Raw genomic sequence first — 5,819 nt, forward strand, 5'->3', positions numbered from 1 at the left:
ACTGAATATGAATTAAAATGTTGCAGAGAAATAGCACTGCCAGGTTGGTGCAATTTTCCACACATGCAATGCATGCATTTACAAAAACTGAAAAACCTCTAAACAATTTTTTACTTACTGCAAAACTGACGCCCCTGTGGATTAAAGTAAGTATCTGATTAGTCACTTACATTTGAAGAGAAGGTTTGTCACCTTGTCAGGCTGGGAGAGTTATCAAAAACCAACAAACCGAAGTCAGCACCCGGAACCGATACTTGTAAGCCCGCAGTCAGAAATTGTTAGCCGACATTCCTCCTCTTTGACACTAAGGCGTTGATCCTCATTCTTGCAGCAAAGACTTTGAGGTGAGAGCGAGGCGAGGAAAGAGATAGGGTGGAGGCGGTGATAGGGCAGGTGAGTGGAGAGGATGCCAAGCCCAGTGGTCAGCGGGTAACAGAGAGAGGGCGGCTGTCACATCCTGCTGACTTAGCCAAGACAGATGAGACAATCAGCAAACCGAGGCCCGGACAGCTCTTCAACCATGCCCGCATCCGGCGTTTGAGGGCAGCTCGTCCACAACATCTCAAACCTGATCTCACCTTTCTCTTTGCTGCCATGTGGAGGTGAGGACACAGCTCTGGAGAGTTCTCAGACATTTGAAATGTTAAGAGAGATGTGATGAGCTCTGCTAAAAATAGCAGCGGCTCAAATTGCAAGTGTATCGTTTCACTTAAGTCACTTAGCGGTGATGAAGTCTGAATCTTTCTCTCGGCAATTTATAGTGTTTAAACATGTTAGCTCGTTCTCTGACCTTATTTTTAGATACTGCAGCTCTTACAGCAGCCCACTGTACGGTGTACAGTAAATGCCATGCACCAAACAGAGGACAGGCAAAGTTAGTAATTGACTGTTATGAATATATTGCAGAATGTAGCAGCTAAAAAGAAAAGCTTGTTTCTCTGAAGTTGGTGGTGATCAAAACAGGGCAAAAAATGGGGATATTAATTGTGTAAAAAAGTTTTCTCTCTAACATGCTAGTAGTTTGATCAGCAGCTACCAAGTGGCTACAACATCTTCTAAAGCATAGGTCTTCAACAGGGGGTCTGCGACCCCTAGTGGGGTCCACGGTGGTACTGAAGGGGGGCTGCAAAATCTTTGGTTGATTAGACATTTTTTATATATATATACATTTTTAAATTTCCTCTAAAAATGTTAATTTCTTTAAATACACATTAACATGAATCTAACATAATTTAGTAAAGGAATAAAGGATAGCTTAATATTGAATGCAAAATGATGATAATAACAATGTAAATTTATAAATGGCACTAGGTCAAGTTTAATATAGAATACATAGAATACAGAACACATAGTAGGTAGGGGGTCTCTACTTTAGCTCTCCATCAGTCTGGGAGTCTTTCGCCTGAAAAACGTTGAAGACCCCTGTTCTAAAGCAGTAAGCAAAGGAGTTTATGGAGAACGTGGTTTTAATTCTGATAAACACTAACATCAATAAACATGGTGTGAGACAGGGCCAAGCAATCATCTGAACCGTTGTCTCGTTTGTTTGTGGTAATTATGCTAAGATGTCACAATTAATTTGACAATGACATATTGATGTCTGAAATGCGATGCTTATGCAAAGCTCCAGATATTTAGCAGAAGGATTTCAGGACATTTGCTATTTCTGCTGCTAACGGTTTTCTTATTATGTCCAAAATATTAAATTTTATAGCAGAAACACATTTGGGAGTGTGTGTGTTGTCTGGGTGATGTGTGTCTGTGTGTGTCAAAATTTTCCTAAAGACCATGCTGGACCCCAGGCCAGCTTCCAGCCTCTCTACTAATTGCATTGATTTTTAGCACAGTAAATCTAGCTGTGTCACAATCTGCACTCCCCAGGCATGATGTAGTGCTCCAACGGCAGCCTGCACGTCTGCTCCCAAAATTGCTGGCTTAAAATCTGAACTGTAATGGCGTGATTAATGGTTAAATTAATTAATTGCTAAATATATGCTAATTGTTTAATTGGTTGCCTGATCTATAGAAGATCATTTATGAATGAAATGAGTTGATTTACAAAGTTTATTGATTAAATGTGACAATGAGTTATACGGCTGACTACCTGATTTGCAATTTCCCCAATTAAATTCACAAAGCTCTTTTAAGTGTGGTTTTGCAAAGTCTGCCCTATCCAAGTGATCTATACCAGACCTGACACTGCTGTACTTATTTATGAAATCAGACAGCTGATAATGATGCATTAATATTAATGCAAACTGTAAATTTTCATGTTGCTGTGCAGAAACCAATCCAGGAACATTTGTCATTTGCAACTCTGCCTATATTTCACGTTTTTAATGCAAATTAAAGTGGAAGTCCTCAGTAAGGTCAAGCATCTGAGACGTAATTTGGTTCCACAAGCTACAGGTGAAATATCCTGGGACGACATGTGAAAGACAATTTAAGGGGAAATATTTATGGAGGCGCTGCAGATTCCTCTTTTCCAGGCGAAAAAAAAAATCTGAGAACATAATGGTATTTCAGCTTCATCTAATTATTCCTACAAATGAAAAACAGATACACAAGAATACATCAAAATGTTCAGAGCAGCTCTAAGACTCAGCGTGCTCCTGTTTATCAGTGTTTGTTGACAAGGTCTTACATTGACGGGTGTAAATTTTCTCCTGCTGTCTCCTCTGTGCTGATTTATTAGAGCTGTTTAAAGATACAATGCAGATAAGTATTTAGTGCCTCGCGCTAAAGTGAAAAATCCACCGAAATCATTCCGTTTCCAAACTAGTCCAATTCCACTGCGCTACGCTACGCCCCACTTCATATCAGTGAATTACCATTTTTGTTGTTTCTTCCCTCAGGTGGGGGACATATAGCAATGTTGGGTGGCAAGGTATTATCAACTATCCCTTCAGGGGTTAGAGTGGGTGCTGTGTACGTGTCTGTTCCAAGGTCAAAGACAAACCACTGACCTCTGATTCCAGGTACCACAGATATTGTATATAAGTTATTATTACAACAGCTGTGATTTAATGCTGTGGTTTTTGAAAAAATCTTACAGAAGATTGTTTCTATTCAGATTTTTATGTAGATATTTGAACTTAAACCTAAAAATCAGGAATCATGTTTAATTATCAATTACCATTTTTAGTTAACGGATCATCATTGAATATGTGAATGTACATATTATATATGTTAACAGTGCATTTATAAATACTTCACTTTACTGACAAACTGTTGCAGATGTTGACATATGAAGGAGGATTTTCTGGTCTGGGCTGTTGTTTTTGTTTGTTTTTTGTGAGGATTTACTTTGAAACTCAAATGTCTTCATGATTTCTAAACGCAGCAAAGTCGTGATTTTTTCTGGTGATCCATCCATGAATTGGTTTGCTACTATGTTGCTATCAATCATCAATTAATTACAACCATACCAGTGTTTTCCAAAGTCAGGGACAAGACCAGTACCTCAAAACTGAAGCCAAATCAAGTAGAGCTCCCCCTGGTGTCTGACTGCAGTACAGGTCATAAGCTCCGCCCCCTCCATGTTAGTGGATGGGACCTGGGCCAAACTAAAACACAAAAATACATAGTTAATATGATAATGCATTGATGCTGGATACTCAAGTCTCAATTCTTCTGATAAGGTTCCGGATAATTTTCTGTTTAGCTTGTTATTTGACGCTGTAGAAACAGGATGTGACTTCATGATACCAGTTACAATAACAACCGCTCCGTAAAGCAGTCCGTATTCCTGTTGGGTAGGAGAAAAACGATTAAACAAATAGGTACAGTGTATAATCCAGCATTTCTGGTGGAAGTAGAGCAGAGCGCAGAATCGCAGAAACACTTGGGAATGCTTGTATCCCCGGGAAAATTGTGCTGCAAGAAAAGTGGGGATGCATTGTCCATATTTTATAGTCTACGGGCAGGCCTATGGGGGGTCTAGGGACAATGCAAGAGGGTTGTGGATAAAAACAAACAACACGTTTGCAGATGCTATTCAAACCCTTTTTTCCAGTAAAACTCTTCTTGGATCCTTATCACTGCAAATGATTAATGAACATTGTGGTGTGTGGGGTGCAACTGTACAAATTTCAGCCACTTAGCTGCTAGTTGGAGTTGTAATTCTGGACTAAACATTAATCAACCTTTTCAATGTCATTATATCTGAGCCGTGTTAAGCGCCATCCTTATTCTTTTACATTTCCTTCCTGTGAAAGTGTGTGTAAAAAGCATGTAGTGTTCGCAATTTTGCAAATAAATATATGCATTTATTTTGAAAAAGTTGCTGACTGGCTTCCAGCCAATATCTATATTTCGCAAAAACACTGACAAATAATCTTATACCGTCTTCTGAGAGCAATGTCATGCAATCAGAGCAGCAGGGCTGATCATTTTTAAAACTTCCTCTTAAGTAATGACCTATAGGAAAAAGAAATCCGAGGTGTGATAAGATTAAGAGAAGCTGTCACTCTTTTAGGAATGGGTATCCTTGCTTGGAGGATTAGGCATCAATAACTGGCTCACAGATCATACATTTTTGCTAATGTGCACAGATGTAAATATTTAAAATAGGTACTGTAGGTAATAAATAAATCAGTGGTCCAATCTAGCTGGCTAAGCTCAGTACTAGATTGATAGCAAGGCTAATTTATAATACTGAGCTCCAGCTAAATACTTTCAAATAAATAATGGACTTCATGCGTCTGCAGTGGATCTAGATGACGAACGGAGGCAAAGTTGGGATCCAGAGAGATGACGGCACTGTGGTTAGGCTGGTTTAAATAAATTTTAGTTTTAATTGTACTGTTCATTTGGAATAACCCATAAATTCATGTTTGACGTGGACAACTGGGTGTGCGCTTGCCTTCATCTTCCATATCCACAGTAAATGAAGCTGTGCCGCTGTCATTCTGAAGCTGGCAGGAAACCTGAAAAACTGAAAAAAAACACACGCTCGGAAAGAGCGAGGTGGAGAGACCTAGAAAGAATTTGGATAAATTGTTGGCCAAACACTTTTAAAGGACACAAATGTGTACATTTGTCTGCGCAAACAACTGGAACTCTTTTTCGTGCAGACAGACAAATTCCAAAAATGAAATCCAGGTTTTGTCTGAATTCAGAACTGCCAAGAATCCTACCTTTCAGACACATTCATCTTCTTCTTTGTCTTGTCTCCCACCGTCTGTTTATTCTGGCATTCATCAGCGCCATTACTGCCATGCCCGTCAGATCTCTTCGAGGGAAATGAAAAACAGCAGTAAGACGCAGGCTAAAGGTTAGTTCATGTAGAGGGAGTCTGGCACATCATTCCTTGCATGCATCTCTCCCATGCTGGTATATTCTGTATTACGCAGTTACATACCCCAGCTAAAGTACACCTGAAAGTTCATAAAAATGTCTCTGAATTTACGATATGGTTTTTAACAAACCGGGGGGAAAGTAAAAGAGCACAGGCAACGGCAGTCGGAGCTCCGAAACTAACAGACACACTAGGACATGATTTTATGGGAGATGCTGCAGAAAAAACTTAAAAATCTGTCACAATTAGTTCCTGAAGCAAAAATCACCAAAGACAGATAGTGAGAAACATTTTCCAACACAGCAGTGTTCCTTATGAAGAGATATACCTCCTGAAAATTTGTTCCATGGGAGGAATTCATTTTCTGCTGTTTCAAATGCCTCATTATATTATATTCATCCCTGCGTATAAATGAAGAGCAATTAGCTCTGTTAAATTTTCCAAAAGGCCACAACGGCAGTAAAAAGGACTGATTGTACAGGTGGAGAACACTGTCCTGTCTCCAGGAGAGGAATGCACT

This window comes from Mugil cephalus, chromosome 8 (genome assembly GCF_022458985.1).
Source record: "Mugil cephalus isolate CIBA_MC_2020 chromosome 8, CIBA_Mcephalus_1.1, whole genome shotgun sequence".
Taxonomy (NCBI): domain Eukaryota; kingdom Metazoa; phylum Chordata; class Actinopteri; order Mugiliformes; family Mugilidae; genus Mugil; species Mugil cephalus.